This window comes from Temnothorax nylanderi, unplaced genomic scaffold, assembly GCF_030848795.1.
Source record: "Temnothorax nylanderi isolate EJ_2023f unplaced genomic scaffold, tnyl_v1.0 TNYL_tig0056_pilon, whole genome shotgun sequence".
NCBI lineage: Eukaryota > Metazoa > Arthropoda > Insecta > Hymenoptera > Formicidae > Temnothorax > Temnothorax nylanderi.
This window is the reverse complement of record NW_027249118.1, coordinates 873912-886072: the sequence shown is the minus strand read 5'-3', so window position 1 is coordinate 886072 and position 12161 is coordinate 873912. Positions and strand designations below refer to the sequence as shown.

At 35.9% G+C, this 12161-nt stretch overlaps 1 protein-coding gene and 1 long non-coding RNA gene across 2 annotated transcripts in view; both read right to left on the bottom strand.

The window, feature by feature from the left end:
• The window catches only part of LOC139773039 (uncharacterized), a 291846-nt gene that overhangs the window by 65788 nt on the left and 213897 nt on the right, over nucleotides 1-12161 (bottom strand). The gene's annotated exons all lie outside the window — the stretch shown is intronic.
• Nucleotides 2196-8529, bottom strand: LOC139773043 (uncharacterized). Its single transcript, XR_011718247.1, has 3 exons — nucleotides 8260-8529; nucleotides 6708-7783; nucleotides 2196-6602 (listed from the first exon to the last, which is right to left on the bottom strand). It is a non-coding gene; the product is annotated as an uncharacterized lncRNA (long non-coding RNA).

Below are 12161 nucleotides of genomic sequence, written 5' to 3'. Positions count from 1 at the left end.
GAATCGCTATGATGTTCTTTGAATCCTCCTGTGCACGTCTGTCTTCTTACTTTATCCTTCTGATGCTCTCATTTATAATCTATATGCTTGCACTATAAGTTACTCATAACGAAACTCGATATAATACAATAATACATGATTGGGCATCATTGAACTGTTATTCTATAGAACAAGCTTCGAAAGATAAGATCAAATTAAATTATTCTCGATGTGTATATAAACAGTAGTATTTTTAGTTCAAATGTTTTTTCCCTAAAATATTATAGTATATTGAACAAAAATCAAATGAAAAAAATTGAGATAAATAATCTTTTGCGAAAATGTATGTACGATCTCTATATGTTATATATTATAAAAGTTTCTACATGTGAACCACATGTTGGAGTACATCCAACTCACGGTTAACACGCTTACAAAAAGTGGCGCAGAGAAATGTGCACTGGTCTAATGAGCCTGAATGAGCCCGGAGATCCGAGTTCAAATCCGACCAAAAATTGTGTCGGTTTTTATTAGATCGCTACTTCTCGGAAGGTGATGGCAACCCAGAGAGTATATTGCCATGTGAACTTCTCTGTATGTAGAGAGAAAACTAGTTTAGTAAACATATTTTAAATATTGCTCTATATTATTAATATAATATCCACGTCATATGGAAATAATAAAGAATTATTTTTATTCGAAATATCTCAGCAATTAAAATAACAGCTTTTAAAATAGCGTAAATTTTTAAAAGGAACAGTTTTTGTTTATTAATGTTGCGGGAATTGCGACAATCTACGTTGGGCGATTAATATCATTCGTCAGGGTTCTCTGCGTGTGCTCACTTTCGGGCCGGGCGTCTTTGTCGCGAACAGTATAGTATGCCGAGTCTGCTTGAAAACTATAACCAAGTTAAAGGAAACTCCTTAACTAAATTCCATGTTAAATACCGACTTTCGCCTTAACCCTCGACCACAATGTTCCTAATTGAATTAAAATTTCCACGGAAGTCCGACGCGGTTATAGCGCCGCAACGGAGTTTATTGCTCGAACATGGCGCGCTAACATTCGCTATCTGCCGTTGAAAATCTTTTGACCGTGACAGCCACAACTAACGTAGTTCATAAATTCGTTTAATTTTTGAAAATTGTATAAAAAATGTAATATATCAATTTCGATAAGAAAAAGTTATACTTACGAGCTACGAGGAACGTACGTTACTGAAAAATCCGCGTCGTTATTATTATTTCATGTGTAACCATGCAAGACTTTATGCAAAAAAAATATGTATCGGTTTAGCAGATATTAATCTTTATCTACGCTGTAACGAATGAGACTGTTTCGTTTGCAATGTAAGTTTATTTTGATGAATGTTTGATACTTGGCGGAAGAAGCGTACGATCCCTTGAGCGGGAGGGGATGGAGAGAAGAAGGAGAAAATGGTAAAAGAAAGATAGAGATCTCAGATCCGCACGAAGAATCAATGACCGATGCCGGTCACGTAAGAAAACTACAGGATTTAGTCGATGATGGTGTAGGCTGGTATAGGCTTCATGGAACAATAAAGTTATACTTTCAAGATAATGGGATCATCCTTAAGACTATGCCAGCGGAGGAGGTCCGCTTGAGCAATTCCGCAAATCGCTGTGAGTGCAATGGATTTTGTTCTATCGCGGTTGGTATTATAGGTTAAAATAAAACAGAAGAAAAAAAAGAGCCGGTATTTTCCGAGTTCATAGAGGCCAAAATGTAAATGGGATGAATACGGTAGTTACAAAACTCCAGTTCGTGACAAGAATTACTAATAAACAACAACGATATCGTATATCGAGATAAACTCTAGCTGCGTACTTATTAAAGTATACCTATCATCTCTCTACATCTCCCTGATAGTCGCTATCTTCCGAGAAAGGTTTCTTCGTTACGTATTGGCAGACTAATGCTAAATCCATCAAACAAATCGATATTCGATTGCAAACTGGATTTTTAATACGGACAAAATTGACGGAGTTTAAATTTATAATAGACTGAACAATCAGTTTTCCAAACAGACGAAACAATTATTACTTTGCTCCTATTTTATACGAAAGCTTTACCAATTACTAGATATGTTACCAATTAGCAAATTAGAGTCCTTTAATCTTAGCAGCAACATATTAATGTAATATTGCAAACTATTTTAAAGTTTCTCATACACAAGTATTTCGTATTACAATAAATTAGTTCCCTCGACGAAAGGCATTTAAATTTCATTTGTAGTTTGTTAAACCTCCTAAACGCGACATTCGGTTTTCTTTTACGTGGTTTTCGTCATGCGACTCGTAGTTAATCGTCTACGCTCGCAAATTGTTTTTGTGAATGGTTACGATTAATTCTGATTAAACTAAACAAAACATCGGTTGGAGAATGAGAAGGAAACGAGGCAAAACGTGCAGACGGAAATCCGAGAATCACACGGCTGCCACGAAGAAAAACAATTAATTTTCCTTTTCGTATTGGTAAACTCTTGAGACGAAACTCGTGGACAGATCCAGGTAAAGTGGCAAGAAAGAAGGGAGAGCGCCAACGAATCAGAAGAAAGAAGGCGCAGAGCGTCGGAAAGGTGAAGCCAAGATTGAAAAAGCGATACTGGCGAGAGAAGACAAATTTTATTACCGCATCTGTAAGCAAAGCGTATCGCGCTTACGAATTTGCCCAATAACACGAACGATTTGTTTCTTGACGCCACGAGTAGCGACTAAGGTACGGAATTGAAGTGCACGGTGAAAAATAGAAAGCGTATCGATCAAGAGAAATAAGTCTCTTTACGAAGAAAACAGGGGAAATGCTATTAACTTTTGCATATATGTATAAGTATAGTTAATTGTGTCTCACGTTGGTCCAATATCGATATGCTTGAAATGGAATTCAAACCGATCTATGCATAGATATCTCTAATTATACGCATTTGTATTTAATTTTTTATCAACTGCGATAGTTTCTAAAAATATCTATTGTAACGTTATGTGTAATTTCACATGTGACATAAATTTAATGAGAATTATTATATGAAAGATTAAAAAGAATTTAATTTAAGAAAATTTTGTCATATATTGATGTATATAAGATATTAAAATATTAACATATTACTTTATAAGAGAGAGAGAGAGAGAGAGAGAGAGAGAGAGAGAGAGAGAGAGAGAGAGAGAGAGAGAGAGAGAGAGAGAGAGAGAGAGAGAGAGAGAGAGAGAGAGAGAGAGAGAGAGAGAGAGAGAAATTGCTATATAGGTATAAATAAAATATAATACATTTCTAAGGATCAGTGTAAAAGAAGAAAGAAAGAAAGATCTGGTGTAACCACTAGAAATTAGTTTTAGTTAATGCAATAGTTGTTCCTATTGTTACTATAATGAACAAATGTATGTTGTGTTTTACCATCTGTCACTGCGTATTGCACCTATGATATCTCACGTTTGTTTCACCTCTCATTTGTCTTCTGTATTATGTCAAGGATAGAGCATAAAGTTGCAGACATTTGGCGTATACAAATGCATCCGTGCATTTTCCTGGATATGCCCATAACACATCCCGTATTAAACATGATATTTTTGCAAGATAACAAAAAATATAAGCATTACATATAAATATATACATTTTAAATAACAGTTTATCCACAATTCTTCGTACAACGTTGAACAATCTACGTGCAGACTAAAACAACAGTACATAATTCTTTAGAGAACTTATGTCTCGTCATATGTTCTCTCAAGCATCGCGATTTTCGACGATCGTTCCGAACACCAGGACTCATCCGGCCTTGATATACTACGATCCGTGAAAGTTTCATGCGCCATTGGGCGAGAAGAACGTAGCATGGCGAAAAACGATGGCGCGTATTTGTTCCCAGGATAGCATAGCGAAAGGCGTGAATTATTTGGCTGAGGTTGGAGGTCATAGGTCGTAGGTTAGGTCGTCGGCAAGATTTTCTCGATCTTCTCTTGCATTGTCCCCGTGCGTTCGAAGTAAGGGATGCACCTGCGACGCAATTGTATTAGTTGCATTCATTCGCTGGATAGTGCGCGAGTGCGACCCTCCACCAGTATTGTTTTCTTTTTCTAAGTACCTGCATCGTACACACGTGCAGATTAAAAAAAAATATCAGAATTTCTTTTCTCACCGCAGCTCAGGACGCTCAGGTCACAGCATTTGACGAAACTTGGTCGGAAAACGATGGGATGAAACGAGACCGCATCGTAACCATAACAATACATACATTCCAATCGGCAAGCGTCATAAAGCGCACAATGGGACGGCTGATTGGCTGCTCGAACGGAAATTCGCGCTTGGAAAAACATCGTTGGGAAAATGATAAGACTACATTGCGCGCGTAATGTTGTCGTGAGTGTCGAGGCGAAAAGATTTGCACTATAGATACTGCTATCGTGAGGCTACAATGACGACCACTGCAAAAGATCGACGAGGAAAGAAAAAGAAACACATTCTCCGTTTTCACTTTAAGTCTAACTAGCAGACCTCTATTTCTGCTTTCTAGATATTTACACTTTTCTACGTATTGCATTTTAATAATGTGTTTGGTTATTAATCCATTGCCTTACCAATTTCTTTTCTTTCTTCATATTATGTATAGTCGTTTAGGATTTAAACGGAAATCACATGTATTATGTCTTATTCAATTTACATTCGTTTACTCATACTACTACTTATATCTTTTCATAATAACTTAATATTGATATACGTGTATGCATATTAATGTAAATGATTAGTTAAGATATTGTTGGAAAATATAACTTATTCATAAATTTCTTCATTAATTATTATAGCTAAATAAGAACAGTCACAAAATATATAATCGCGTATAATTTGCACTTCTCGATGTGCAATTATATGAAGAACGAGTGAAAATCACGAAGAGTTTCGACGAAAAGAGCGCCTTTCGTGTTCCGGAATTCCTTCGTTTCGATCCCTTTTCGAGAATGCTCTTCTCGTTACGTGCAAAAGGCACCTCTCGAAAGGGTAAGAAAGCCAGTGTCGTCAGCATTTTCAGACACTCAGACTTCGTTACTCGAATAAGGTTTCTCTCCTCGTATCTTTCTATTTTTCTCTGTCTCACACTTTCATTCCATTTCATTGTGATCAAGCTTCTCTCCCTCCATGATCACGATAGGAGGACAAATACTAAACGCGTCTCATTTTTATGCGCTCCCCGCATAGGAGGGAGTGAGGGAGAGGCGTAAAGGCGTTTAGCTATGTATTTAATGAAAAAAGATCTGTAAACACCTAAATCTCCCTAAATATTTGAATTTTGCGTATTTTAATATTTAATCAGAACTGTATAAGTTAATTATTTTGTCAAGAAAAATTTGATGACATTGCATAGTGGAAAAATAGCAACCTAAAGAACCATAAAGTATTTACAAATTAGTAAACTGATATTTCCACTACATTAAAGTAACTTATTTTCTTTTTTTAGTTGGCACTCTAATAGTTTAAATTAAGAAAAATGTTATATAATTTATAAGGTGTCTTCAAATAACTTTCGTTTGTAAAAAGATGTCGAAAAGGGGAAAGTATTTCATTATAGAAGGGCAATTCTCTTGAGTAGGTACACATAAAAAATATTACAAATAACTAAAGAAAGTTATTATTTGAATAATTTAATCGATTATAAAATTGCATCGTATAAAATCGAAATACCCTTCATCAATCTGCTTAAGGTTTTGCGGCGATCGAAGGTTTCTGCAGAAACTGCAATCCTCTTTGCTTTCTCGTTAAACGCACTGCCACGAGCTTCCGTCTAAAGTCGGTTTAAATAATTTAGCGCTCATTCTCTTCGAATGAAGTTCGATCCAGCTACGATCCAGCTTTAAAGCTCTTTAACGCTTCGAAGTTCCATTCCATGTGTATTCATCACCGCAGAAAGTCGATGCGTCGTGATATCCGGAGTGCGATCGGTACCCTTTCTTTAATGCACTTGTCTGACTTAAGGAGCAGTGTCCTCATCGAGTCTTCCCATTGCGCATTGTCCATCTATCGCACACAGGCGCTGGATTAGAGTCGTTATAAGTAATTCGAGTTTTCGTCAGACGTAATAAAATTGAACCGCTCGCGTCCGGCAACTGCGGAACTCTTTGTGACTTAATTAAAGTTCCACCGAACACGCGGAGGCTATTGCGCGCGATCGTTCCATCGAGAAAGATTTATAATGAGTCCCCGTCGCGTTCCGATGGGGACTTTCATTATTTCATTCGATGGCGAATCTTTGTGAGCAAAATAAAGCTCGATCTGCCCTTTCCTTGTCAATGCGTTCACATTTACTGTTTTATAAAACGTTGAAACAGATCTAAAGATTCTCCTTGAGGCGTCGTTACCTGGAAAGAGGCTAATGGGCTAATGGGCTGTGCGCGAGGTTTTTATTAATATTATAGATCGTATCGCGAAAAACACTAAGTTTTAGCATCAAGAAAAGTTTGCACGTCATACCGAGGCACAATTTAATGTCGGATTTTCCGTCACGCGAGAACGTAACTTCGAATGACGGAATGGTGCAAGAAGGCCGCTTTGCATATACCAACGTGTTCGATGTACATGTAATTACCATGCCCGGTGCCTGCATAATTTCCACGCTGCGAAACAAGAACGAAAAAGAGAATGACATTGCGTTATACATATATCGAATACATGCAATCTGCGATCTTTGCCTATGATAATGCAAAACGGTGGCACATTACCTCTTACGACGTGTCTGGGCTGAAACATAGCGGTCGCTATGCAAATCACATGATTTTCGCTCAGCAGCGAGGGAAGGATTTTCGCGACATTATCATAATGCAATTTTTCGTAACAAAGCTTCGTATGCGTATATGCGCGCTGTAAAACGAGAAGTTGTTATCCTCCTCGCTTTCTCGCTTTTTCGCTTTCTCGCCAACAGCCCGCGCAATTTACCAACGCGCAAATATGAAGGAATGCATCGAGGTTCACCTCTCGGAAAGTCTTGTGAATTACAAATTCATTTAACGGCATTACTCCGTCTCTTTCCTCGGTAGGATTGCGTCGCTTACGCTCGTAAACATGGTGACACCGGGCTCGTATTTTATCCGTGTTCCCTCCGTCACTTCTTCGACTAACCTCCAGCCCTCCGACGTGTTGTACTACACGAAAGCTGTGCCATTTGTTCGTGTGTATTTTTCGTTTCCTCTTAGCGCGCCTGAATCGGGAGTATCGGGACGTTAAATGCGATCACGGATCGTAAAAGTCTCGCGACGACATTACGCGAAAAACTTGCTACACCTGAAATGTTACCATCGAAGTTTGTACAGCATCTTTTTCGTAAATGCTTCGTTTGCGATGAGACAACACAATTTGAATAATAAATAAAATGAGATGTATTACGTCCGCAAGATGACTATAGACGGTGTAGACTAAACAAAGAAAAAATTTTATTATTGTTCAATGTTTGAAAAAATAAATTATTTCTTTAATTTTTGTCATATCCTGGTGATGAAATTCACATTACTAAATTGGTTATTAATTATATTCGTAAATATAAAAAAAATAGTTCTAAAACATTTCGATCTTGACAATCTTTTCCCATAATGTAATAGAAATCATATTAACAAAAATAATAATTACATCATTTTCTTCCACTTACCGCATAACATTTTTTAAAAGTACATTCAAACACAGTTTCTACATATTTAATTGCAAATATTTTAACCCTGCAACCGTACACTCTTTTTCGGCACCACTTATACGGTATATGGGGACGTTTGCGTCCGTGGCATATTAAACAACTTCACCAAAAATTCTGAAAAAATTCACAAGTGTTTCTTGAGATCTTAACTATAAGTTTAAACAATAATAATATCATAAAATTAATTTTGCAATTGTTAATTTAATCATTGAACCTTTGGAAAATACCACATAGTCAAAATGTCCAGGACGCAAACGATTCGCACACACACTTGCACGCTTGCAGGGATAATAAGTAATAATAACAATCAATAAATAAGAAATTGCAAATATTTCTTCGAAGCATTTTTAATGAAAAACAAAAACACATAAAAAATTGTATAATTGAAGGATACATGTACGTTATTTTATTGTTATCTATTATAAATAATATTTATTATAAATAGTTATCATTAAAAACTTTCGTTTCTTGACTTTTCCAATCTTATACTTACGACCAGATAATAATCAATATCTTTGATTGTATTATTCAATTTTATTTAATATAATTTAGAAATATATCGTAGTATTCAGTCCATGTTTGCCGTTTACCTTTCTCGTGTAAAAATAGCTCGCGGAAAACCACACTTTGGACCCGCGGATCAGTTTCTCGAGAGAGAACAAAACAATATCGGAACTTGTCTAATATCTAGAGTTTTCTCAGACGCGATAAATCTACCTCCCTCGTCTTTCCTATTTCCTTCGTTCTAGCACATAAACAAGCCATTTATTCGTTTCTTCGTTGTACTGCACTACTATGGCCTTCGCCTCGACTAAACAAGGACGTTAAATGATCGTGAGTCGTAAAGTCTTGCTGGTCGACTTTGCGCGTTTTACTGTCGCGTTTTTTTCGCCAAGAAAATTTTCATGCGCAAGCGCACGCATGAGAAATTACGCGTATCGCATTAAATCCATGCTGATACTTTCGTCTCGAGCATACCAGTACTTAGTAATTTTCTTTATAAATAACAAAAAATGTATTTTATCGCGTCGACAGCTCCGATTATTAGAATAATATACCGTTTTACATTTTAATACTGAGAATATTACGACACACGGATGTGGATAAAACGAAGTATGGCAAAAACATAATCTTTATGAGATTGTCTTGTGTGTTTTCTATTCCAACTGAGATTGATTGTCAAAGTTAAATGTAACTCATTGTCAAACAGACTTTGCACAAACTTGTCGGATAGATCAGAAGGCTCTAAGGGAATACTTATTTACAATTACCCTTAAGTGGACCGAATGGGACAGTTAACACGAGGTGACACTAACTTTGAATTCTCACGAATTCAAGAGTAGAGAGTAATTGCTAAATTTACATAAACGGATGCTTTCGGGAGGATATATTCAATGAAGTCAGAGAAAGAATAAACGGAATGGAATGGAAAGAAGCAGCAATAAAACGACGCGGTAATAGACAAAATAATACATCTATGAGACGTACGGATTAATATAGAAATTAAATTATTCTCAATATCGTGAAAAACCATCGTGAAAAAATTCTTGTTTGCGTATTACCTTTCCCCCCATTCCTTTTGCAGCTGTACAGTTACTTTTTTCTTCATAAAACATAGAGAAATCTGTAAGGACATGAAATGCACTTTCGAAGTAGAACGAGGTTCTTTGCGCAATTTATTTTTCAAACATAACACTAATAACGTCATGCAATAGTAATGAAAAGTAGGGTCAAAGAGGAACGCGTAAATTATTTTACGATGAGAGATTAAGCGTGCCTCTTCTCTTTATTAAAAGTAAGCCGGTCTAATTTTTTTATGTCGTCATTTAAGTTCAATACGCTTAATTTAAATATAATTCTCACATAAATGCATGGGAAAAAATTACATGTATTCTTAATATTTTCTTTCTTTTGATTAATGACAAAATTTCAATTATATATCTCAAAAGATACTGTGTATGTAAAATACTCTATAATTTAAAATCATATATTTGCAAAAGCTTTACAAAACAAATAAAAAAGTATTATAAAAAACGTTATCTTTCCTATTAGAAAAAAAAAATAATAAGAATAATTTATTGTAGATATACAATGTTTCTCAAATAAAAATTACCTTTGTACGTTTCATACGTTAAGATATATATTTGAAATTTAAGATAAATATGTCTCTTTCAAAATCTTTATACAAACACGTATATATATGTATACAAAGTGGGGTCATACAAATAAACGAGTTAAATTAAATCGGTATTACGAACAATTCTAATAGACTATTTGCTACTTCTCGCAATTGATATGCTACAAATATTACCATGGCAGTTAAATATTATTCGCACGAATAAATTTTCAAATTACTGTTTTCAAGCGAACGCTGGTAATTAATTTCCGTTACTTCGTGATATACCGGAGATTCCTTCCAGCCTGTTACGCTGACGATGCAACGGCATTGGTCTGTATCGAGAGGACTCAATCTAAGAAAGAGAGAGAATGGCGAAAGAGAAAGAATTGAGCGTGAAGCGGGGAGGAATGCAGCAAATTCTCGGCAGAGTAAAATAATATTTTCTTTGAAATTGACTGCGTCACTAAGGGCCAGTTTTCCCAGAGCAACAGTTTTTTCTTCGCGATATCTTCGCGAAACGAGGTGGAGGGAACACTATATTAATCACAGTTCAGTAGCTCGAACGTCTGAAATGCCCGCGTCGAGAAATGCCGAGCCAATCGGGTTGAAAGCATCCCCATTGGACGAGATAATTCCCTCTGGTCCTTGTCGTTCGACGATGCGTCTACGTTAAAGTGGGTATTACTCATTACGTGTGCATCCGCGTGGAGTATCGCACATATGATTCGCGAGCCAAGTATGTACACATTAGTCGAATATATCAAACCTACATGGGTAATTTGGCGAAGCGTAATCCGTCAATATCGTTGACTTATGATCTAATGATAGTTTAGTTTAAGACTAATCGTTTCTACATTCGAGAAGTATAATAAATAAATATGCCCATTTATGTAATAACTATAATATCATATCACATATTCTCATACACATTATTTAATTTATCTCATTGCGGTTTGTTGGATAACAATTGTACGCGAGCATTGTGGTTAATAAAAATAATAATCTAAGTATAAACCGTACTGAGATGCGGCAAAATAATTGTACAAAAAAATGGTTTTGTTTTGTTTCATGTTTGAGATTGTTTCTTTCTGCGCGTTTCTTCAAGGGTCGATAAACATTGGCTAGTCAGAAGAATTTTTAAGTATCAGAGAGAATAAAACATCGTCGAGTACGTTAAATTAAGAAGCAAAATAATTTTAAAGCATAATAAAATATAACCAAACATGTTTAATAAAAAGGCAAAGTGTTCTCGCATAATGTATAATATAATGTATAATAATCAAGAGAGCGTATTTAATTGAAAAGTAAAAGTGGTTTAAAATATTATTGACAAGTAAAGTAGAAACGCGTTTTTATTGCAAGTGAAAATTTATTGCTGCTAAAAAATAGTTTTGATATTTCAAAGAAAATTTTGTTTGTATTCAAAATAAAAAAACGCATTTATTTTAACAATTTTGTCCTATTAATGATACAAACGATATGAAAATAAGAACTGAAAATATAATGAAAAATATTGTATAATATGAATGAGATAATTAGCAAAATGATACGCAAATATTCATAAAACAAGAATTGTGAAAAATAATGGTATGCAAAAATCATGTGTAGGTATATGTGTGACGACAAAATCAAACGCATGAAAACACAATGAGAGAGCTAATTATCTCCAGGAATATAAACACCATTCGTGAAATAAAACTCGCAAAAATTTATGATACTGCATGCATATACAGGCGAATGTAGGTACTGGGAAACAAATAAAAAATACTCGACAAGTTCATTGAGCGTAGGAAAAAGGTGGCGAGGTTGACTCAGGAAGATCCCTATGAAGTATAGATAATAAATTGGTCTGTTAGGGGTGATTCCCTTTCCTTCTTCGTTTGCGGCGTCGCGTGTATCTCGTAGAAACGTGGACGAGGCGCGACCGACCACATATTTCAACTTGTACCCTGGTTATGTTATGACAGTCTGAGTAATGGGCAGAAGAGTACGACGCGGCTACGGCACCTCGAGCTCCTATAGCGATAATAAAGCCTGGCGTTCCTCGGCAATAAAGATCCGCTATGCAAATTCACCCGCATATTTTTCTATAATGGTATATTGCGCCTGCCGCCTGCTACATGCCAGGCGCACTCTTGAGAGACTCGATGAATTAATCCCTCAGGAATGGATGCCCAGAGTGCGCGATAAGAATGCTACGGGCACGGGTCGAAATCATTTGTGATCGTAAGATTTTCTTTGTGAAGAACGCCCGCAAAAACATGTAATAGGATATATGTCACATTGACATATTAATCTTAATGTATTGATGCTACGCATTAGGTCTTTCACTCTGCCGCAATAATGTAATCTTTAAATAATTCAAGAAGATCT